Here is a 26,046-nt window from a genome sequence, read left to right on the forward strand (position 1 = left end):
GCTTAGAGGCTAGCTGAACTAACCACAACCTGTTTGCAAGGACTAAGCAGACTCTCGACCTGAGAACAGCCCCCAAATATGTGCACATGCGTCAGGAATGCTTCTTAACAGCTCAGAGTGATGTCATAAGTGATAAGCCCAATTTTGGGGCAGACACAGGGAGGGACAGGGGATGTTGGGGGTGGGAGCAGGGAGAATCAGTTCAGGGGGTGGGAAAGGCAATGATCTTTGTTCTGCAAGCCAGAGTCCCCTGGTCAACACACCAGTGTGGGGCAAGCCAGTGAAATGCATTTCTTTGGAACATTTGATGTGTCACTCATTCTTAGACTGGTAATGACACCAGGACAAGGGTGGGCTCTTTCTCTTTAAGGGGGCTTTTCTTGCAGGAGCCCCAGTACTTCACTGATGGGAAGGCAGTTGTCAGCAACATCTCTGAAATTAATTTTGATCAAGGATTTTTTTTTTTTTACAGAGCCACTCTAAAATGAAGGATGGAACCCAGACAGCAAAGTATTAGTGCTCTAATAAAGTTGATAAATGTTAACCAAAAGCATAAAGAATAATAATAATAAATGAGCCATTTGTTAAGTGCTTACTATATGCCGGGCACTGTACCAAGCGGTGGGGTAGATACAAGGTAATTCTGTTGGATACAGTCCCTGTCCTGCATGGGGGGGCCCACAGTCTTAATCCCCATTTTACAGATGAGAAAACTGAGGCCCAGAGAAGTGAAATGACTTGCCCAAGGTCACACAGGAAACATGTGGAGGATCTGGGATTAGAACCCTGGTCCTTCTGACTACCAGCCCTATGCTCTACCCACTAGGCCATGCTACTTGATATACCTTTCTCTGCTTTTTGTTTCACCTTGTATTTAGCTCTAAATCTAATGGCCAGGGGATTTTTTTTCTAAATTATGTCATTTAAACAATTAAAAGAATGTATTGGTCAGCTGAGTACAATGCACTGTACTAAATGCTTGGGAGAGTACAATAGAAATAAAAACAAGACACACATTCCCCGCCCTGAGAGAGTTTACAAGCTAGAGGAGGAAATAAAGAGACAGAACTCAACCAACCAGTGGTATTTACTCATAGACTGTGAGCCCCACAAGGCAGAGATCATATCTAATTTCCACCTGTGCATTTTCTCCCAGCATTTAGTACAGTGCTCTGCACACAGTAAGCACTTAATAAATGCTAATACTACTAAGTTCTAGACCCTCAAGGATTGTACAATCTAGAAGGGTAATAGTGAAATGGACAAAAGGAGTAAATGTTAAGTAGTTGGTATTTTTCATTTAGTTTGGTAGTTCCCAATTGTATTTTACTTACTATGTATGTCCTATAATTTCTATGGCACCTCTAACTATAACATTATCCTCCTACCCTTTTTCTAAGTCATCCCTCCGGCCTGGAACTCCCTCTTCCTCCCTCCATCACTTCCCAAATTCAAAACCCTATTAAGGTCACATCTCTTCCAAGAGGCTTTCCCCAGTTAAATCCTCTTTTCCCCAACTCCCTCTCCCTTCAGCATCACCTAAGTACTTGGATCTGTAACCTTTGAGTACTTAATATTCATTCAATCGTATTTACTGAGCGCTTACTGTGTGCAAAGCACTGTACTAAGCGCTTACGCCACTCTCAGCACATTAGAATTTATGAACATATCCGTAATGTATTTATTTGCATTGATGTCAGTCTCCCCCTCTAGAATGTAAGCTCCTTGTAAACAGGGACGGTTTCTACAACCTAGCTGAATTTTTCTTTCCCAAGGGCTTAGTACAGTGCCCTGCACAGAGTAAGTGCTCATTAAATACTACTGACTGATTGTAAGATCCTTGAGGGCAGGGATTGTGTTTACCACCTCTGCTGTACTGAACTCTCCCAAGTGCTAAGTACAGTGCTCTGAACACTAAATACCATTGATTGATTGATCGACTAAGCTCTTGGGCAAATACAGAACAATCAGATCAGTCACAGTTCCTGTCCCCACGAGGCGCACAGTCTAAAGGGGAGGGACAACAGTACCTGATCCTTATTTTACAGGTGAGGTATAGAGAAGTTAAGCAGTTTGCCCAAGATTACACAATTGGCAAGTGGCAGAGTTGGGATTAGAACCCAAGCCTCTTGACTCCCAGAACTGCGCTCTACCCACCAGACCGTACTTGGGCCGATACTTTTTTACACTGCTTTTCTTTTTTATTTTAAAACTGTTCCTGCTTGTCATTCCCTGCCATCTAACCTATTTTAGTAGGTACTATAATTATCTTCATCAACAAAATGTTTTAAGTACCCTCCCACAGATGATACAAAGCTAATTTAACAGGTCTTAAAGGCTGGATTATTTCACTCATTCATTCATTCATTCAATCGTATTTATTGAGCGCTTACTGTGTGCAGAGCACTGTACTAAGTGCTTGGGAAGGACAAGTTGGCAACATCTAGAGACGGTCCCTACCCGACAGCGGGCTCACAGTCTAGAAGGGGGAGACTGATGACAGAACAAAACATATTAAGAAAATAAAAATTCATTCAATCATATTTATTGAGCGCTTACTGTGTGCAGAGCACTGTACTAAGCACTTGGGAAGTCCAAGTTGGCAACATCTAGAGACGATCCCTACCCAACAGTGGGCTCACAGTCTAGAAGGGGGGAACAGTCTAGAATAATCCGCCCCAACCCTGCCATCCGGGCTCAACTGGGCTTCGCCCTCGGGAGGGCGGGCGGGCATCGCAGCGTGGCTCAGTGGAAAGAGCCCGGGCTTCCATCACCATGTGTCTCAGTGCTGACTAATCTTGTCTCACTCCCCCATCCCATGTAATGCGTGATGCTACTACATCATGCAGTACAATGCAATGCAATGATGGCATTACATCACGCTTTGTATCATGTCATCTTTGCGGCTTTCCCCTGAATCCTGAGCCCATACCGAAATTACTCCTCTGCCCAAGTTAGATGCTGGCAAGGGAGTACCCCGACTTGGTCCCATCCACCAACTCTACCACTCTCCCGGCTTTGCTCCGCCTCTCTCCGGGATCCCCAGGGTCCGGGAGAAGTGACCGTCAGGTGGAGCCAACAGATGTCCCTGGGCTCCCATCTATCTTCCCAGCCCTAACCCACTAGCCCACCCGGAAGGGCAACTGGCCACTGAGTTTTACACAGCTCCAGAGTTGGTCCCTTGAGGCAAGGAGAAAAAAGGAGGTGCACTCAGAGCTCAATGACACCTCCACCACTGAGTCTGAAGGTGTGCTTCCAAGAGCTGACTCTATATCTCTACTTAAGACACCTAGAGCAGCGTGGCTCAGTGGAAAGAGCACGGGCTTTGGAGTCAGAGGTCATGGGTTCAAATCCTGGCTCCACCATTTGTCAGCTGTGTGACTTTGGGCAAGTCACTTAACTTCTCTATGCCTCAGTTCCCTCTTCTGGAAAATGGGGATTAGGATTGTGAGCCCCACATGGGACAACCTGATCACCTTGTATCCCCCGGCACTTAGAACAGTGCTTCGTACATAGTAAGCGCTTAACAAATATTATTATTATTATTATTATTAGAGCATTTGGGGGTTCAGCCGCCCATGACCCCAGACCAGGTCCAATGGCGAAGCCAGCAACACCCAACAAACACCCAACATGGTATCATCCAGGACCAGTGGCAAGGCTTTGGAGGTGACTGAGGGGCAACCACTTCCCTAAGCCAACCCATTACCAGCATTAACTCCCTCAGTCTCACCTCGCCCAGTGGTAGTAGTAGTAGTAGTATTTATTGAGCACTCAGTGGGAAAAGTGCACTCTACTAAGCACTTAAGCACAAATTAAAAAACCAATCAATCAGTGGTATTGACTGAGGTCTTACTATGTGCAGAGTAATCAATCATATTTATTAGGAACTTACTGTGTGCAGGGCATTGTACAAGGCATTTGGGAGAGGGTCATGAGTTTGAATCCCCATTCAACCACTTGTCAGCTGTGTGACCTTGGGCAAGCCACTTAACTTCTCTGTGCCTCAGTTACCTCATCTGTAAAATGGGGATTAAGACTGTGAGCCCCACGTGGGACAACCTGATCACCCTGTATCCTCCCCAGCGCTTAGAACAGTGCTTTGCACATAGTAAGCACTCAAATACCAACACTATTATTATTATTACAACACAACAACAAAACAGACACATTCGTTTCTCACAATGAGCTTAAAGTCTAGAGGTGGAGACAGATATGTACGTATGTGCTATGTCTGGGGGTCGGCAAATACTGGGTTCCCAAAGAGTACAGATCCAAGTGCAAGTACAAAAAGAGCAAGAGATGCATTCCCTGCCCACAAGGAGCTAGCACTTCATAAGCTTGAACATAGCTTCAGGTAAAGAGTAATGGTGGCTCTCACTCACATAGCTGGAGACTGTATTGTGGGATATTTGGGGAGGGTCTTCCTTAATTCTGGAGCCTTGGACCCTAGTCTCTAAAGCCCCTGTGTTAATCTGACCCTGGAAGTCTCAAACCTGGGGGACTGGGATAAAACCCAGTTGAGTAACTGATAAATTGAAATTTGAGAGGGTGAAGCAAGTCCTGAACAAGAGTTGAGCAATGTTCTGCCAATTCTGCAGGATGCCATTTTTCAGGCAAACAGTATGGGTTTCATCAAACACAAGGGGTGCCGAGGCCAGGAAGTAGGAGGGAGGCAGAAGGGACACACATTCATTTTTTTCCCACCCACTGTGAATTGGCATTGGATCTAGGAAGTAGGCAGGATGAAGTGAAAGATTAAAGCCTGGTGGCATGAGGAAATGGTTGATCTCAGATGAGGGCCTGGATCACCGAGATCTAGATCCTTCTAGACTGTGAGCCTGCTGTTGGGTAGGGACCGTCTCTGTATGTTGCCGACTTGTACTTCCCAAGCACTTAGTACGGTGCTCTGCACACAGTAAGCGCTCCATAAATACAATTGAATGAAATGAGATCTATTTCTATTCTTCAGGCCCTAGACAAAACCAAGACAGGAGAGGGTGAAACCAGTATGAAGCCTGACAGAAGACTGGACAAGACCCCAGTAATAATAATAATGATGGCATTTATTAAGTGCTTACTATGTGTAAAGCACTGTTCTAAGCGCTGAGCACTGTTTCCAGTAGGAAACTGACAGTTCTAGGAAACGCCACCCAATCCCCCACTGTGCCTACCAACCTGCACCATATGGCTCAGATCCAGTTAGAGCCAACAACAACCTGGGTAGAAACACATAGGGTGTAAACTCATTGTGGGAAGGGAACATGTCTACCACCTCTGTTACTTTGTTCTCTCCCAAGTGCTTAGTACAGTGCTCTGCATACAATCAGTACTTTATAAATACCATTAATTGATTGACTGACATAGGTTAAACATGGCAAAGCACCCAAGAAGCAGGGATCCCCCTTCATAACAGCAGTATACGCGGCCTTGTGAGAAGAGCACAGCCAGGGAGTCAGAGGGATGTGGGTTCTAATCCCAGCTCTGCCATTCATCTGTGTGACCTTGGACAAGTCGCTTAACATCTCTGTGCCTCAGTTTCCTTTTCTGTAGAATGGGGATTAAGCCCTGTGTGGGACATGGACTTTGTCCAACCTTATTAGTTTGTATCTTAAAACAGTGCTTTGCACATAGTAAGCGCTTAATAAATGCCATCATTGTTATTATTATTATTATTGTATCTACCCCAACATGTAGAACAGTACGTGGCAATAGTAAATGCTTAATACCATAGCTATCATTTTCACAACATGGCACAAATCAGGATAGAGGGGAATTGAGTGGCTATGTCCTATGCATTTTCCTACAAGAGTTCTCTCTCTCTCTCTCTCTCTCTCTCTCTCTCACACACACACACACACACACACACACACACACACACACGTCCCCACACACCACCTCCTATTTTTGTACTTCACTTCCCATCCATGTTTGAGCCAGGGTCCCGACCTCCCTTTTTCCCTGGGTCAAATGGCTAAGATATAAAATGCCTTTCTAGACACGCAGTCCGAAGTTGAATGGGTCAAATGATAAGCTTCACAGGTACTACACTGAGAGAGAGAGAGAGAGAGAGAGAGAGAGAGAGATTGAGAGAGAGAATCCTAAAATTTGACCTATCACACTATGATAGGGAGTGAAGAGAGACAATCAAATTAAAACTGGAAACAACTGGAATTTCCTCTATTTGACCCATCATATGATGAGGGACAGTGAGGGCAGTCAAATTAAAATGGGAAATAAAGCTGGAATTTCTAAGGGGATCACAACAAGAAGAATGCCTAAATGGAAGGCAATATCTTGACTGCCTTTCCAATGAACCACAGTTCCCTCATCCTTGATTCTGCAGAACAGCATTCCGGAATGCCCTAGTTCAGCTCAGGTTCACAGAAGTCAAGACCAAAGGAGAGGATTACACACTTGCTAAGAAAAAAGGAGATAAGTGTTCTCAAAAAACTTATTGGGTCACAGAAAAAAAAACTTGTCACCTAAGAGGATGAACCAGCTAAAGAGGGCTAATGGTTATCCAATGCGTTACCTCTTCCATGAAACATTCATTACCTGACCAATCTCTTCACCACCTATCTGGGCATGCCATCCTATCAATTCACCTCATGCTCCTGTGCATGTGCTTCTTTACCTATTCAAATGTTTGTTTAATTTTTTAATTCTTTGTATCTAAATAGCATTAGTACTACTATGCTCAATATTTTATCTTTTAACCTTTTGTATATTTGGCAATTTATGCTTCCTTGTCTCATATTAGATTTTAAGATAGGGCCAGTGCTTTTACTTGTACTATGTCCCCTCAAATGCCTAGTACAGAGCTCTACACAACTTCGGGGTTCAATAAATGATAATGATGGTATTAAGAACTTACTATGTGTCAGGCACTGGGGTGGATGCATGCAAATCAGGTTGGACACAGTCCCCGTCCCATGTGGGGCTCACAGTCTCAATCCCCATTTTACAGATGAGGTAACCAAGGCCTAGAGAAGTGAAGTGGCTTGTCCAAGGTAACACAGCAGGCATGTGGTGGAGCCAGGATTAGAATTCATGACCTTTTGACTCTCAGGCCCATGTTCTTTCCACTAGGCCATGCTGCTTCTCAATATCGATATGTCGATGCAGAATGCCTTTCCCCAGTAATGTTTCAGATATACTAGATAGGGTGGCTTGGGTTAAATCCTATGCAGAGTTATTCAAATTATGTTAGAAATGAGCACTTAGTTCAGTACTCTGCACACAGTAAGTGTTCAATGAATCCTATTGATTGAATCATCTAGAAATAATTTTCAGTTTGAGAAAATAATTCCCAAAATTCAGAAAAATAGCCAATTTGCAATTCCTTATTTTCTCTGAACTACCTTCAACTTCATGTGCGCATTTACTTGGGTATGGTGATTTATAATTCAGCCAACTATTTGAAATATTTACTTGTCAAACTTCTATTATACTTTGTTTTCAATTCATTCAATTTATTACTGATGTATATGTTCAGCTCCCCTTCTAGACTGTGACAACTTTGGGTTGGGACTGTCTCTATTTGTTACCAAATTGTACTTTCCAAGCACTTAGTACAGTGCTCTGCCCACAGTAAGCGCTCAATAAATATGACTGAATGAATTTAAATAAAACTCTTACATATCTGTAAGACCTTTCATTCAAATGATCTTACTAACATTATCCCACTGAGTTGGTCCCTCAAAATGGAAATTCTAGAAAATGGGGAATTTGAAAATGTGTAGATTCAAGTCACTAATAAGAATATTAATTCCCAATCTGTTCATTCTCATTCTCCTTTGCCGTCTCCTCCTCCCCATCCCATCCCCTTACTGTAGGGGTTCCTCAAGGGTCAGTTCTTGGTCCCCTTCTGTTCTCTATCTATACTCACTCCCTTGGTGAACTCATTCATCATCATCATCATCATCAATCATATTTATTGAGCGCTTACTGTGTGCAGAGCACTGTACTAAGCGCTTGGGAAGTACAAATTGGCAACATATAGAGACAGTCCCTACCCAACAGTGGGCTCACAGTCTAAAAGGCGGAGACAGAGAACAAAACCAAACATACTAACAAAATAAAATAAATAGAATAGATATGTACAAGTAAAATAGAGTAATAAATATGTACAAACATATATACATATATACAGGTGCTGTGGAGAAGGGAAGGAGGTAAGAAGTGGGGGGATGGAGGGGGCGAGGGGGAGAGGAAGGAAGGGGCTCAGTCTGGGAAGGCCTCCTGGAGGAGGTGAGCTCTCAATAGGGCCTTGAAGGGAGGAAGAGAGCTAGCTTGGCGGATGGGCAGAGGGAGGGCATTCCAGGCCCGGGGGATGACGTGGGCCGGGGGTCGATGGTGGGACAGGCGAGAACGAGGTACAGTGAGGAGATTAGCGGCAGAGGAGCGGAGGGTGCAGGCTGGGCTGGAGAAGGAGAGAAGGGAGGTGAGGTAGGAGGAGGCGAGGTGATGGACAGCCTTGAAGCCCAGGGTGAGGAGTTTCTGCCTGATGCGCAGATTGATTGGTAGCCACTGGAGATCTCTGAGGAGGGGAGTGATATGCCCAGAGCGTTTCTGGACAAAGATAATCCGGGCAGCAGCATGAAGTATGGATTGAAGTGGAGAGAGACACGAGGATGGGAGATCAGAGAGAAGGCTGATGCAGTAGTCCAGACGGGATAGGATGAGAGCCTGAATGAGCAGGGTAGCGGTATGGATGGAGAGGAAAGGGCGGATCTTGGCAATGTTGCGGAGGTGAGACCGGCAGGTTTTGGTGACAGCTTGGATGTGAGGGGTGAATGAGAGAGCGGAGTCGAGGATGACACCAAGGTTGCGGGCTTGTGAGATGGGAAGGATGGTAGTGCCGTCAACAGAGATGGGAAAGTCAGGGAGAGGGCAAGGTTTGGGAGGGAAAACAAGGAGTTCAGTCTTCGACATGTTGAGCTTTAGGTGGCGGGCAGACATCCAAATGAAGATGTCCTGAAGGCAGGAGGAGATGCGAGCCTGGAGAGAGGGGGAGAGAGCAGGGCCAGAGATGTAGATCTGGGTGTCATCAGCGTAGAGATGATAGTTGAAGCCGTGGGAGCGAATGAGGTCACCAAGGGAGTGCGTGTAAACCGAGAACAGAAGGGGACCAAGCACTGAACCTTGGGGAACCCCCATAGTAAGAGGATGGGAGGGGGAGGAGGAGCCTGCAAAAGAGACTGAGAATGAACGACCGGAGAGGTAAGAGGAGAACCAGGAGAGGACGGAGTCTGTGAAGTCAAGGTCAGATAGCGTGTTGAGGAGAAGGGGGTGGTCCACAGTGTCGAAGGCAGCTGAGAGGTCGAGGAGGATTAGGACAGAGTAGGAGCCGTTGGATTTGGCAAGCAGGAGGTCATTGGTGACCTTTGAGAGGGCAGTTTCCGTGGAATGTAGGGGATGGAAGCCAGACTGGAGGGGGTCGAGGAGAGAGTTGTTGTTGAGGAATTACCCGTTCAAGGAGTTTGGAAAGGAATGGTAGGAGGGATATGGGACGATAACTAGAAGGTGAGGTGGGGTCGAGAGAGGGTTTTTTTAGGATGGGAGAGACATGGGCATGTTTGAAGGCAGAGGGGAAAGAACCAGTGGAGAGTGAGCGGTTGAAGATGGAAGTTAAGAAGGGGAGAAGGGATGGAGCGAGAGATTTCATGAGATGAGAGGGAATGGGGTCAGAAGCACAGGTGGCCGGAGTAGTGCTTGGGAGGAGGGAGGAGAGCTCCTCTGAGGATAGTGCTGGGAAGGATGGGAGAGTAGCAGAGAGTGTTGAGAGCCGGGGGGTTGGAGAAGGGGGGAAGTGACTTTGGGGAGGTCGGACCTGATGGATTTAATTTTGTTAATGAAGTAGGAGGCCAGTTCGTTGGGAGTGAGGGAAGGAGGAGGGGGAGGAACCGGGGGCCTGAGAAGGGAGTTGAATGTACGGAAGAGCTGGCGGGGGCGATGGGCATGGGTGTCAATAAGGGAGGAGAAATAGTTTTGTCTGGCAGAAGAGAGGGCTGAGTTAAGGCAGGAAAGGATAAACTTGAAGTGAACGAGGGTGGCATGGTGTTTAGACTTTCGCCAGCAGCGTTCGGCAGCTCGAGCATAAGAGCGAAGGAGGCGGACAGTGGCAGTGATCCAGGGCTGTGGGTTAGTGGTACAAGAGTGGCGAAGGGAAAGGGGAGCGAGTGAGTCTAGCTGAGAAGACTCCTCCTTTGCTCCTACAGCTTCAACTATCATCTCTACGCTGATGACACCCAAATATACATCTCTATCCCTACTCTCTCTTCCTCACTCCAGGCTCGTACCTCCTGCCTTCAGGACATCTCCTTCTGGATGTCTGCCCACCATCTAAAACTCAATATGTCCAAGACTGAACTCCTTATCTTCCCTCTCAAACCCTGCCCTCTCCCTGACTTTCCCCATCACTGTAGACGGCACTACCATTCTTCCCATCTCACAAGCCCGCAATCTTGGTGTCATCCTCGACTCTGCTCTCTCGTTCACCTCACACATCCAATCCATAACCAAAACCTGCCAGTTCACCTCCACAACATCGCCAAGATCCGCCCTTTCCTCTCCATCGAAACCACTACCTTGCTGGTTCAATCTCTCATCCTATCCCGACCGGATTACCACATCGGCCTCCTCTCTGATCTTCCATCGTCCTGTCTCTCCCCACTTCAGTCTATACTCCACTCTGCTGCCTGGATTATCTTTGTACAGAAACGCTCTGGGCATGTCACACCCCTCCTCAAAAGTCTCCAGTGGCTGCCTGTCAACCTATGCATCAAGTAAAAACTCCTCACTCTCAGCTTCAAGGCTGTCCATCACCTTGCCCCCTCCTACCTCACCTCCCTTATCTCCTTCTCCAACCCAGCCTACACCCTCTGCTCCTCTGCCGCTAACCTCCTTACTCTGCCTCGTTTTCACCTGTCCCGCCGTCGACCCCGGCCCACATCCTTCCCCTGGCCTGGAATGTCCTCCCTCGACACATCTGCAAAGCTAGCTCACTTCTCCCTTCAAAGCCATACTGAGCACTCACCTCTTCCAGGAGGTCTTCCCAGACTGAGCCCCCTTTTTCCTCTCCTCCCCATCCTCCCCACCCTACCTCCTTCCCCTCCCCACAGCACTTGGATATGTTTGTACAGATTTATTACTCTATTCATTTTACTTGTACATATTTACTATTCTATTTATTTTGTTAATGATGTGCATATAGCTTTAATTCTTTTTGTTCTGACAATTTTGACACCTGTCTACATGTTTTGTTTTGTTGTCTGTCTCCCCCTTCTAGACTGTGAGCCCATTGTTGGGTAGGGATCATCTCTATATGTTGTCAGCTTGTACTTCCCAAGCGCTTAGTACAGTGCTCTGCAAATAGTAAGCACTCAAATACGATTGAGCGAATGAATGAATGAACTAGAAGAGCTGCACTTCAACACTGTACTTAGGAGTAGCTGCACATGTTAGGGGCTCAATAAATACTGATGATGTAGCTGAATCTCTTTCACCAATAATCTTAAGATATTTTGGGTAGAGTGGCTTCACTGTCAAAATCTCAGAAAAAAAATAGAAATATTTAAAATGTTCAAGTTTCTAAAAAATCCTAAAAATCTAACTTCCAATTTTCATCCTGCAATTAAGATCTAATTTATTTACTTATATTCGTGTCTCCCTCTAGACTGCAAATTCATAATGGGCAGGGCATGTGGCTGTTAATTGTTATATTGTACTCTCCCAAGTGCTTAGTACTGTGCTTCTCACACAGTAAGCACTCAATAAATATGATTGAATAAGTGAATCTAATAAGGAAAATTGCTACAGCCTCTCCTATTATTATACTTTCAAAACATAAATAATAAAACCTATGTTTTGAAGAAAAACACAACAATCAAACCAAAGGCAGACAGGTATGAATAAATCAAGAAAGAACTACTTAAAAACCCCAAAATCCCAACTAAGGTCACAGACAAACCAGGACTCATTTAGAATCATTGACTGAGCTAGAAAGGTCCTAGTAGGGAGTGGATGTATCACCATTTCCCAGAGGCCCTTAGTAGCAAATTAACAAGAAAGGTCAAAGAAGAGGTCACAGATTGGGGGTACCAAAGATGAAGATTAGCAGACAAACATGCCAAGGCAACATCTAAAGGCTTCGAATCTGAAGAACCAGGTACATACACGCTGAAGATGGGGAGCCCTGTCAAGGGTAGATGGAGGTGGCAGCACAAAGAAATTCACTTTGAAAAGAGAATGACCTTTCAGATAGGCAAGAATGTGACACAGTCAGTAGGTTGGTTTTATTCATTCATTCAATCATATTTATTGAGCGCTTACTGTGTGTTGAGCACTGTACTAAGCAAAGAAAGTGTACGGGCTTGGTTGTACTAGGTAAGGCAGGAGGGGAAGAGCTGATTGAGTGCCTTAAAGCAGCATGGCTCAGTGGAAAGAGCACAGTCTTGGGAGTCAGAGGTCATGGGTTCTAATCCTGGCTCCCCCACGTCTGCTGTGTGACCTTGGGCAATTTACTTAACTTCTCTGATTCTCAGTTACCTCATCTGTAAAATGGGGATTAAGACTGTGAGCCCCACATCATCATCATCATCAATCGTATTTATTGAGCACTTACTATGTGCAGAGCACTGTACTAAGCGCTTGGGAAGTACAAATTGGCAACATATAGAGACAGTCCCTACCCAACAGTGGGCTCACAGTCTAAAAGGGGGAGACAGAGAACAAAACCAAACATACTAACAAAATAAAATAGAATAGATATGTACAAATAAATTAGAGTAAAAAAATATGTACAAACATATATACATATATACAGGTGCTGTGGGGAAGGGAGGGAGGTAAGATGGGGGGATGGAGAGGGGGACGAGGGGGAGAGGAAGGAAGGGGCTCAGTCTGGGAATGCCTCCTGGAGGAGGTCAGCTCTCAGTAGGGCCTTGAAGGGAGGAAGAGAGCTAGCTTGGCGGATGGGCAGAGGGAGGGCCCCACATGGGACAACGTGATCACCTTGTATCCCCCCCCCCAGTGCTTAGAACAGTGCTTTGCACATAGTAAGAACTTAACAAATGCCATCATTATTATTAGAATTATCAAAGCCAGTGGTAAGTAATTTGATGTAAACATGGGTGAGTGGATGTTGGAGATTTTCTAAGAGTGGGGAGATAGAGCAGGATGGGATAAGTGCTCATATCAGTGGGGCAGCAGTTTGGATGGAGGGGAAAGGATGGATTCTAGAGATGTTGAAGGTAGAACCAAAAGGATTTGTTGGCAGACTGAATATGTGATACAAGATATTAATAGTTTCCTTAATTCAAATGGAGAAACCAAATTTGAGTGCCTTTTCTTCTCCACTTCCACTGCCACACAAGTCTAGGCTTTAAACTACCAAACTACTACAACCACATTATCATTGGTCTCCCTCATTCATGTATCTTTCCCCTCTGATTTATTCTTAGTATACTTTACCATCAAAATCCTGGAGAAAAGAATACATTCTGTGTCTTGCTGTTTCTCTAAAATTTCTTTTCGGACTGTCCATTTGACTCAAACCCAAATGGTAATTATCAGTGAAAGGAAAGTCTGAGTCTTATTAAAATTTAAGACTAAACTTGAGTTCATGCTTGATAAAGCATACTTCTGAAAAACTCATATTATGTCAAAAGAAAGCCCCACCTCTAGATGTGGTGTTATTTTCTCCAAAAACAATACTTGATAACCAATAGATACAATTGCCACACCATGGAGACACAAATGAAGTCCTTTAACCTTCAAACTGTTACTGCCACAAAGAGATTTTAGTGGTGCAGAATTAGCTACAACTATTTACTAGATAACTGCTCAGACTTGTAGTCTAATAATATGAGTCATTCTAATACTACGAGTCCTGTGTGGGATGGGTCTGTGTTCGATTATCTTGCAACTATCAAGTTAACACAGTGTTTGGCACATAGTAAGCAAGTAATAAATACTGTAACTAACTCTGATTCCCACTCAACTTATGGACACCGGTGTGACTGTCTATCTGAAAGATATCTCAACTCTATTTAGCCAAAGCTCATCTGAGGGCTGAACATCCATAGAGACAAACTGGATGATTGAGAAAAGTTGGTTTTCTTGCCATCCAGTTATCTGGTAATGTGGCCTACTGGGAAGAGCCAAGTCCTGGAAGTCAGAGGACCTGTGTTCTCATCCCAACTCCACTACTCACTAATTGTGTGACTTTGGGCAAGTCACTTTACTTCTCTGTGCCTCAGTTCCCTCATCTGGAAAATGGGGATTCAATACCTGTCCTCTCTCCTACTTAGATTGTGAGCCCAATGTGAGATCTGATTATCTTGTATCTATCCCTGAGTTTAGTACAGTGCTTGATGTGTAGTAAGCACTTAACAATTATCAACATCAGTGTTATTAGTTAATTGTGCACCTCTCAACTTTGGTTGTGAAAACCCACCTCAATTGTAAAAGGAGTTAAATTAAGATCACTGGTTTAAGTCACACCCCAAAAGTAAAGGATTTGAGGATAATACAATTTTCAGGTCATTGGAGAACTATATTATACATAAATAGTATAATAATACAATAACTGTGTTATTTGTTAATGCTTACTATGTGTCAGGCACTATACTAAGCATTGGGGTGGATACAAGCTAATTGGGTTGAACACAGTCCCTTTCCCACATAGGGCTCAGAGTCTTAACCACCATTTTATAAATGAGGTAACTGAGGCACAGAGAATGAAGTTCTAAGCCAGGATTAGAACCCAGGTCTGTGCTCTATCCACCAGGCCATGCTGCTTCAATACTATGCTTGCAGTACTATGCATTTAGTGAACTGTGGAGCTACCACAGAATGACTTATTTGTTAGTTCCTTTAGTGCACCACTTTAAGAGCAATACACATGATGAGAGTGAGGGAAAGACAGAGACATAGGAGCTGGGAGTAAACACAGAAGTTGTGTGCATACACACACATATATATATATATATATATATATATATATATATATATACATGTAGAGAGAGAGATGATATAGATATGTATGCATATATATGGAGAGAGAGATATATAGCTATAGATATAGATACAGATATGTATGTATAACAGGGTGGAATTTAGGGCAATTTACTCACTCTCCCTTCAGTCAGGTAACAATAATGGAAGATGCGGGATTTTAGAAGCTGGAGCAAAGAATTCTCGGGTAAAGTTTCCAAGAGACTAATGATCAAATAAAAAGGAATGTAGAGCAAATAATCCTGAAAGGAGGAAGACTCGGGGCACGAGGGCATAGTTGGAGACAAGGAGATGACAAAAGATGATTCTATAATCTCCTAGGAGACTCTAAAACACTATGTTGACAAAGATATAGATTTTATATTTTGCACTCTTCAATCTTCCCTGCTTATGGGCAGGGAATACATCTACTAACTCTGTGGTACTGTACTCTCCCAAGCAGTTAGAACAGTGCTCTGCATGCAGTAAGCACTGAATAATTACCAATGACTGATTCTTCTATTTAAAGTCTAAATCAGAGTAAGTACTGTGAGACAGGAAAGCATGGAAGCAGTGACAATAATAATAATTGTTCTTATAGTTAAACGCTTACTATGCATCAGGCACTGTACTAAGCACTGGGGTGGATACAAGCAAATTGGGCTGGACACAGTCCCTTGTCCCTATTTTACAGATCAAGGAACTGAGGCACAGAGAAGTGAAGTGACTTGCCCAAGATTATACAGCAGACAAGTGACGGAGCCAGGATTAGTGCCCACATTTCTTCTAACTCCCAAGCCCTTGCTCAATCCACTAGGCCACGTTACATCTCTTACACAATTCTTTTGCACAATGTAAAATGCTCTCAAAGTTTTCGTGACTGTATACAGATTATGCCTCCAATTAGTATTGGAGTACAATGAGTTATACAGAGGTGAAGTAAAGTGTGAGTCCCCTCACTGAAACTTGGACAGAATTCAGAATTTACACTTTTGTATTTAAGTTTAGGATTTTCCAAAATACAAGGGTAGAAAATGACAGATAACTTCAACTGTTTTATCAACCTAAGATATATATTAATGTATATCATTGCTAAAAGGTTGAAAGAGGTTGTAAATTGTTCAGAATACTATCTGTATTAAGTTCATCAAGAGTCTGTCTCCCTAAAATAATGATTTTGTCATACTGAATTTTATTTTGTATTAATAGTTCCATTTTATTCAATGACCTTGGTTGTTAAGATTACTTTTATGCTTCTTATTGGTCACAACAAATATTGCTTAATGCTGCTTATTATTAATAAGAACTTTTGAGAGATTTTAATGTGCAAATGTGACCCAAATAAATGTTTGCTACATAATACATCTGCTTATCTTTGCTCAGAAACTGAACACCTTTTGACATCACAGTATGAAGATTAGAATGATTCATTCTACATCATTTAAACATTGATGAGACTTTTTAATTTTTAAGCAACCCGTATCCTTTTTCAGCTAGGATAGTAGCATTGTTTTTAACCTCCTGGCTTTCCTTTTTAATTAATAAGAGGATAAACATGATTATGAGGTGTCAAAATTAATAATACAAACATTTTAAAGATATTTGTAATTCTCACTGCAGGATGTAAAAAAAGAATGCTAAATGGTTTAGTTCTCTAAGGTACATAATAGGACACAAATGAAAAGAAATTTCTTTCAAAAGGTTTTATCACTTGATAGTCAATATTTCACCGTGTTAGCCAAAGTAGCACCTTCTTTTGGGGCTGGAACAACAGGCTGATAAAGCAGCTTAAAAATTATGCCCTACTGTTTAAGAAAGCTTGTTTAAAGTTACAAACTTCTGGAATATCCCGATCCAGGAGTGACTAAGGAAACCAGATAAGATAGATGTTTGGCAATAGAGTAGGTTGGAAATGAATAGACAAGCATACGAAATAAAGAGATTCATATGTCAGCTAACAATCTCAGTTGACCTTACATTCCTGGATTAAAGAACAAAAGTGCTCACTTCAGTGATGATGCTTCTCAACTTCACAAACTTAAGGAAATTTGTCCCATTCCAGTTAAACCAGTGAAGTCATCAAGACCTGTGGATTCCACTTATTTGAAGCATCCTAAACTTTACACCCAGCTAAACTCATAAATTCTTTATCCTGAAATTTTGTTCAAAGGCAAAAAGTTCAAATTAAGAGTAACTGCAAAATAAACGATACACCTCCCCCTTCTTCCTCTTCCCCTCCCTCCTCCTTCCCCCCCACCTTACCTCCTTCCCCTCCCCACAGCACCTGTATATATGTTTGCACGTATTTATTACTCTATTTATTTTACTTGTACATATTTATTCTATTTTGTTAATATGTTTGGTTTTGTTCTCTGTCTCCCCCTTCTAGACTGTGAGCCCACTGTTGGGTAGGGACTGTCTCTATATGTTGCCAACTTGTACTTCCCAAGTGCCTAGTACAGTGCTCTGCACACAGTTAGCGCTCAATAAATATGATTGATTGATTGATTCTCAAATTTACTGCAACATCATACGCAGAAGTGTATCATATCAGTAACTTTTTTTTGAGAACTTTACTCAGTGTACTGTATCCAGCATGCAAAAGAATACGAAGTCAGTAGGCATTGAACCTCTACCTCAAGGAGCTTGCAAACTAGCTGGGGAGACAAATATCCAAATAAACTACTGATAGGAGGAAGCATCACAGTTTAAAGGTTGAAGAGGCTGAGTTCCCCAGATTTTAGATGATGCAGAACTGCAGGACTGTCAGCTGGAGAGATGAGAAATTCAACAGGAATGACCTCCTGGAAGAGATGTGATTTTACAAGGGCTGTGAAGATGGAGAGAGCAATGGTCTGACATATGTTGATAGAGAGTGAGTTCTATGCAAAAAAGAGGCTGAGAGAGAGATGGGAACAAAGCACAGGAAGTAGGTTGCCTTGAAAAGAGCAAAGCATCAGAGTTGAAGAGAAGATAGCAAGTGGGACAGAGCTGACAGTAACTTAAAGCTAGTGGTCAGAAGGGTCTGTTGGATGAGAGGAATGGACAATCACTGGACAATTTTGAGGAGTGAATTTATTCAAGGAAAATGATATTTTAGAAAAATTATCCAGACATGAATGAAGAATAGATCGTAGGCAGGAAGATTTGCAAGGAGGCTGATGCAGTTGTCAAGTCAGATATGACAAGTGTTTAGACCAGTGTGATGGGAATCTGAATGGTGAGAAAGGGGTGGAGTCTGGAAATTTTTAAGAAAGAATTGACAGGATTTAGTGACTGAATGAATATGCAGATTGAAGAGAGAGTGAGGAGTCGAGTTAGGAAAACGGCATGGTCTAGTGGATAAGCACTAATCCCAGCTCCTCCACTTGACTGCTCTGTGCCTCAGTTTTCTCAGTTGCAGAATGGGAATTCAATACCCATTTTCCCTTCTATTTCAACTAAGAGCCCCATGTGGGATAGGGACTATATTTAGCCTGATGAACTTGTAGTGACCCCAGTGCTTAGAACAGAGCTGAGTAAGAATTTAGCAGATACCTTTTTTTTAAAGGGTAATGTGAAGGTCTTGAAAGATGGGAAGAATGCTGTCAGTGGTGAAGGGAAACCTATGGGGAGGAGAGGATTTGGGAGAGAAGATGAGGAGTTCAATTTTGGACAGATTGAGCTTAAGGTGTTGGCATAACATCTATATAGGAAAGTTCTCAAAGCAGGAGTAAATGCACAATTACGAAGAAAGAGAGAGGATCTAGTGAGGTGAATTTGAAAGTCATCTGCATAGAAGTGGTAGTTGAAGCTGTGAGTATGGATGAGCTCCCTAGATAGTACTGATAGACTGAGACTAGAAGGGAGCCCAGAATTGGGCCTGGAGAGACACCAATAGTTAGGGAGTTGGAAGTCTAACAGTGAGCTGTTCAGTAGCATAAACATATCATCCCATTTATTACATACCGTTTGCTCTCTCTCATTTATACATATGAATATAATGTGAAAAAGAGCGAGATCCTTTCCATGAATGGAATTGAAAAGTCCTATTTTTTTTAATGGTATTTGTTAAGCGCTTACTATGTGCCAGGTGATGTACTAAAAACTGGGGAAGATATAAGCTAATCAGGGTGGACACTGTCCATGTCCCAGATGGGGCTCACAGTCGTAATCCTCATTTTACATTTGAGGTAACTGAGGCACAGAAGTTAAGTGACTTGCCCAAGGTGTCACAGTCGACACGTGGCGGAGCCGGGATTAGAATCCAGGTCCTTCTGACTCCAAGGCATGAGCTCTCTCCAATATGCCACACTACTTCTTTACTGACAGTCAATCAATAACATTTACTGAGCACTTACTGTGGGCACAGCACTGTACTAAGCACTTGAAAGCATACACTGTAACAGAGTTGGTAGATATGTTCTCTGCCAATACAGACACTCCTTTCTACACTGCTTTCCCATAAAGATAGATTCCCTGCTGTACTAATGGCAGCCACATATAGGGCTGGTTTTTGTTTTCAAATTTGTATCCCATTCTTTAGGAAGCCTTTACTTATGTCGAGCAAAGGTTCCTCCAAATTACTGCCCAGCAGGCTGATCTAACCTCTGCAGTGGTCTCTAATAGTCTGCCACTGTTCATTGTTTGAGGCTGCACTTCACTCAACCATTAAATCATTTATTTTGTCTTCCTGGCTTTTGTATCTCTCTTTCAGTTTACCAAATAGCAACTGCCTGGCATCCTGCTGCCATCCATTCTCTTTATTTGTCCCGTCCAACAGAGCTGTGTTGCTGTGAGCATTGCTTTAATGTTGATGAGCTGGTCGTGCGCCAAAACCTCCTAATCTTTTCCTGCCATTTGATGCTGAGAATGATTCAGAGTTGACGCTAGTGAAACTGTTCAGGAAGCTGAATGTGCCTTCTGTAGTACCTCTAAACCTCACAACCACAGAGAGGGCTGGACAAAAGAGCAGCCTTAGTGATTTTCAATGCCCCTTGGCCACCATGCTCTGTTGTGCAGGCTTGCTGAAGACATCTGGGCTACTTTTTATTCTGTGTGTGCTTCTTTGTCTAACTGTGCTCAATCTAGGTAGATGACAGATCTAAGTTCTGTGTTGAGACAAAAATCTGAGATTGCATGTAGTTTCTTGGATATAACAATGATAATAATGATAACAGTACTTAAACGCTTACCAAGTAACAGCATTATTCTAAGCACTGGACTAGATACAGGTTCATCAGGTTGGACACAGTCCCTGTCCCACAAAAGGCTCAGAGCCCAAGTAATAATACTAATAATAATTATTTTGGTACTTGTTAAGCGCTTACTATGTGCTAGGCACTGTACTAAGCACTGGGTGGATACAAGCAAATCGGGCTGGACATAGTAGGAGGGAGTAGGACTGAATCCCCATGCATTTTTTATGGTATTTGTTAAGCACTTGCTATGTGCCAGGCATTGTACTAAGTGCTGAGGTAGATACAAGATTGGACAGGTTGGACACAATCCATGTCCCACATGGGCTCACAGTCTTAATCACTATTTTACAGATGAGGTAACTGAGGCCCAGAGGAAGTGAAATGACTTGCCCAAGGTCACACAGCAAACAAGTGGGAGAGCAAGGATTAAACCCAGGTCCTCTGACTCCCAGGCCGTGCTCTTCCTGCTAAGCCACACTGCTTCCCTAAAGGCTGAACTCCACCCACTCCTCTCTATCCAAACCGCCACCACACTTGTCCAAACCCTCGTCATAGCCTCTCAACCACTGCCTTAGCCTTCCTGCTCATCTCCCTACCTCACCCCTCTCCAGCCTACACTTCAGTCCACTGTCCAGATCATTTTCTAAAACATCACTCTATGCACTTCTCCCAACTACTCAAAAATCTTCAATGGTTGCTCATCCTTCTTTACATCAAGCAGAAACTCTCCACCAACAGCTTTAAGGCTGGCTACCCACTACTTACCCTCACTCCACTCTGACTACAAACAACCCAGCCAACACACTTATCTTCTCTAACAGCCAAACTACTCACTCTCTCTGACTCACTCTCTCATCACAGACTACTACCCACACCCTCCCATCTGCTTGAAACTCCTCCTCCCACTTAGTATCTGACAGGCCGCTACTCTCTTCATCTTCAGAGACGTACTAAAATTAGTTCTCCTCCAAGAAGCCTTCCCTCACTAATTTCCCACCTCTCCACCCTATTCACCCTCCTTAATGAATCACCCATGCACTTTAGTCTGTACCCTTTAAATATTCACCCAACCCTACAATAGTTACGTACATATCTGTATAGTTCATTACTTCCCATTCTTGCAGTTTATTTTAATATTTCCCCCACAATACCGTAAGCTCTTTGAGGGCAAGGATCAGGTTTACTTTGTAGTATTTTTCCAAGTGCTTTTTAAGAGTGCTCTACACACAGAAAGCACTTGATAAATAAGATTGATTGAGTGCTTACTGTGTGCAGAGCACTCTTGAAAAGCACTTGAGATAAATACGATCGATTGAAATGAATTTAATTTTCCTCAAACTTATTATCTATTAATCCCATGGCACTGGGCTGAATCTGTAAAGCAATTCAAAATCATTTGTATTACCCACTTTTCTACTTGCCTCAAGAACACAGTCAGATGTGTGAAACAGACTTCAACCACTTCTGATAATAGCCAATATCCCATTGAGCTAGAAGAGTTTCTGGCTTGAAACTGTTTTCCAACTCCAGTAAATCCATCAATCGTATTGATTACCTTGTGCAAAACACTGCACTAAGCAACTGGGAAAGTATCATACAATGGAGTTGGGAAACAAAATCCCTGTTGTCAAGGAGCTAACTGACTAGAGAGGAAAACATATTCAAATAAATTATAGCTGGGGGAAATGGAAGAGTATAAGAATATGTACGTAAGTGGTGTGGGTCTGAAGATGGAGTGAATATTGAGTGTTTAAGAGGTATAAATTGGAGCCAGTGGGGTGAGTATTGAGTGCTTCAGGGTTACAAATTGCAGCCAATGGTAAAGAACTTCTGCTGATGCAAAGGGAAAATGCAAGCGAAAGATGGTGAAATTCAAATCCTTCCAATTGCTAAATAGCATGTTTTATAAAAGTTGACAAAAGGGGAAGATTGAGACAAATAACTAAAATGAATTTTGTGGAGGATTCTGCTTATCTTCATATGTTTGATCTCATAAATAGTCAAAAATAAATCACCCACTCACCACAATTTCAGATGCATCTCAAGAACCTGTATTGGGAAGTTGGGAACTTCTGCTATGGTCTCATCCAAACAGAAGATACAGACTTCAAAGAGTTTACAGACTAATAATCACAGTAAGTCTTCTAGATTTCACAAAGTGTTGTTTGAGTAGATATAAACCCAAACCCAGAAAACTGAGAATCATTCACATTCAGATAGCAGTCCAAATCACTGAAACAGAGGAGATCTCCCCAAAAAAGGGAGAAAAGAATTGAACTCTTTCTGGAAGAGCTCAAGAACCAAGGTCTTTAGAACAGATGCTGGATGGACTGTTCACGACAGTAACAATTGCGATATTTGTTAATCATTCATTCATTCATATTTATTGAGTGCTTACTGTGTGCAGAGCACTGTACTAAGCGATTGGGAAGTACAAGTTGGCAACATATAGAGATGGTCCCTACCCAACAGCGGGCTCACAGTCTAGAAGGGGGAGACAGACAACAAAACATATTAACATAATAAAATAAATAGAATAACTATGTACAAATAAAATAGAGTAATAAATACGTATAAACAAATATACATATATACAGGTGCTGTGGGGAGGGGAAGGAGGTAAGGCAGGGGGATGGGGAGGGGGAGGAGGGGGAGAGGAAGGAGGGGGCTCAGTCTGGGAAGGCCTCCTGGAGGAGGTGAGCTCTCAGTAGGGCTTTGAAGGGAAATCGTTACTGTGTCTCTATATGTTGCCAATTTGTACTTCCCAAGCGCCTAGTACAGTGCTCTGCACATAGTAAGTGCTCAATAAATACGATTGATGATGATGATGATGATGATGATGAAGTACTGCACTAAGTGCTGGGATAAGTACAAGATAATCAAGTTAGACAGAGTCCCTATCCCACATGGGGCTCACACTCTAAGTAGTGTTGGAAGAGATTGAAGGAACTTCAGAAGAATGGCAGGGGGATTTATTAAGGACTTACTATGTACCAAGCAGAGGAGAAAATTCAGGATCATCAGACAAGACACAGTAACATGCCCACAATAAGAAGAAGAAGAAGAAGAAGAAGAAGAAGAATGGCATTTGTTAAGTGCTTACTATGTGCCAAGAACTGTTCTAAGTGCTGGGGGGGATATAAGGTAATCAGGTTGCCCTTCATGGGGCCAATAGTCTTAATCCCCCTTTTACAGATGAGGTAACTGAGGCCCAGAGAAGTTAAGTGACTTGCCCAAAGTCACACGGCTGACAAGTGGCGGAGTCGATATTAGAACCCATGTCCTCTGACTCCCAAGCCCGTGCTCTCTCCACTGAGCCACGCTGCTTCTCTAACACACACACACACACACACACACACACACACACAGAGCTCACATGCTAAGAAGCAGAGAATGCTGCTATCCCTGAGAAATCCTGCCCCAATCTGTCTCAGAATAATAGAACTAAATGAAAGAGAGCATTGAACAGGACAGTTAAAATGGGCCTCACAGTTGAGGCAAGGCTTAAATTTCACCAGCAAGAGAAATGAGCACAGAACAGTGGCTCTTCCACTTTAGAGCTTATTAGATCAAAGAAAGTAATAACAGAAAATTATTACAATACTTATGGTATTTGTTAAGCACTTTACTATGTGCTAACCACAGGGGTCCCTATCCCAGAGTTCCTAACCAGAGTCCCTATCCCACCTGGGTCTAATATCAAAGTCGGTGGGAGAACAGGTATTTAATCCCCATTTTACAGATGAGGAAACTGAGGCACAGAAAAATTAAATGACTTGCCCAAGGTCACGCAGCTGGTGAGGGGTGCAGCTGGGATGAGAACCAAGATCCTCTGACTCCCCAAGCCTGTGCTCATTCCACTAGGCCAATAGTGAGCACTGCAAACAAAGATGATGCATTTTCCACTTTGGGAAAAACACTACTCCTTCCCCCTTAGTCTGACAAGGTCGTGTGCCCTAAGGAGGCGGGCGGAAGCAGCAGGGCTCTTTCACCATCACCAGAGGGGACCGGTTGAGAGCGAGGAGGGGAGAAGGAGCACGTGCTAACAGCCACTTAAGCCCCACACAACTTTTGAGTCATCTCAGCAATGCACATCATTTCTACACCAAATTCTTGAAACAAATTGAAATGGAAGACTCTTTTCAACTTTCCCCATTGGATTTGAAAAGCCACTTGAAACAAGTAGATCGTTAAAATAATACTTCAAATTTCACTTGTTCCTCTGGTTTTAAAAGAAAAATATATTTTAGAGATCATTTCTATCAAATGCTTCCAAGAACAAATGCCATTATTTTGTTTAATGGCTTTTTGAAATCTACTACAGGAAACAATAGAATAACTAAAACTTTTCTTTTTGTAGAATTCAGGTAGAAGAAATGAGATATTACTGGGATCATATAAAACTGAACTGAATGGTACATCTAATAATGTTTTACAATTGATTTTACATCTCCAATCTACTTTAGGTTACAGTGCCTTTAGGATTGTTCAGCTGAACTGCAGGAATTCGGCTGCGCAATGCTTTGACACAGAGTTTACCACTCAAAAAAGACACCATTTTTTCAGTTATTGAAGAGTTATTGCATGCAAGGAGGGACATATGAGCTTGTAAAACCGCCCCAAATAAATGAAGATACATTGGAATCATTAATAAATCATTCTATCTTTGATGATTTTCTTTAGCATAATTAGATATAACTTCCCAATTTAAAAGTCTTTTCTATTATTATGGGATCCACAAGTTTCTCCACATTTAAGATCTTTTAAAGTTTCTTTGTAAAGCCAATCCAAAAAAGCTCAATTTTTTTTCCTAAAACAGTTTTGTCACACTTGAGAGCATACTTCATGCTCCTGTCCCTTTTTTTGTGATTCTCAAACTGAGACTGAAGTTGCAGCAAGGATAAATGATAAACTAGGAATATACGATGCCAGTCCCCAGGATGGAATTATTGCCAGAAGAACAATAACTGTGGTATTTGTTAAGTACTTACTATATGCCAGGTACTGTATTAAGCTCTGGGATGGATACAAGCAAACAGGGTTGGACACAGGACCTTATCCCACCTCATTTCTATCACTGGTCTGGCTTTCTGAACTGATGTGCTGCTCAGCTTCTCTGCAGCCCTCAGTCACTTCCAAAACTGGCTTTGGTTACAGTTTTATTGAATAATTTTTCTTTATGTTGTTTAACCAATCTTTTTTCTGCAATTGACTGTTCAAAATTGGCTAAGATTTCTGCTTACATATAGGCTTTCATTACATGATTCTTAGCCATTTTGAAGATGAGAGGTCTGGGGCTGGGTGCCTGGAAGAGCAGGATACAGGGAAGGCTCTGAGCTGTGACCTTGGCAGGACCCAAAACACAGGGAGGGATCGGAGATGATCCCTGGTATACCAAGAAGATTTGGGATCCAGAGACAGGATCTTAGGAAATGTTTTGCCAAAACCCTGAGTCTTTTCTGGTATAATGGGATCTGAGGTTGTTACAAGTAACTCTGGTGTAGGAAGAAACAGTTGTGCAGGTGCATGTGCCAGCCTTGGCCTAATGAAGTTAAAAGTATGGGGAGATTGTCAGTAAATCAAGCTATGTAACAGAACGTGTCCCTGAGAAGCTACAGGGGGCTCTCAACCAAAAGTCCCAGTAGAAACAGCTCCCAGGGTCACTCTAGGAGTGCCTGGACCTCACTGGGTCCTAAAGCCCCCAGTTAATAATAATAATAATGGCATTTATTAAGTGCTTACTATGTGCAAAGCACTGTTCTAAGCGCTGGGGAGGTTACAAGGGGATCAGGATGTCCCACGGGGGGCTCACAGTCTTAATCCCCACTTTACAGATGAGGTAACTGAGGTACAGAGAAGTTAAGTG

At 42.8% G+C, this 26,046-nt stretch overlaps 1 protein-coding gene across 33 annotated transcripts in view; it reads right to left on the reverse strand.

Annotated features, from left to right (window-relative positions):
- The window catches only part of RIMS2 (regulating synaptic membrane exocytosis 2), a 748,658-nt gene that overhangs the window by 604,863 nt on the left and 117,749 nt on the right, over window positions 1-26,046 (reverse strand). The gene's annotated exons all lie outside the window — the stretch shown is intronic.

This window comes from Tachyglossus aculeatus, chromosome 4 (genome assembly GCF_015852505.1).
Source record: "Tachyglossus aculeatus isolate mTacAcu1 chromosome 4, mTacAcu1.pri, whole genome shotgun sequence".
NCBI classification, from domain to species: Eukaryota; Metazoa; Chordata; class Mammalia; order Monotremata; family Tachyglossidae; genus Tachyglossus; species Tachyglossus aculeatus.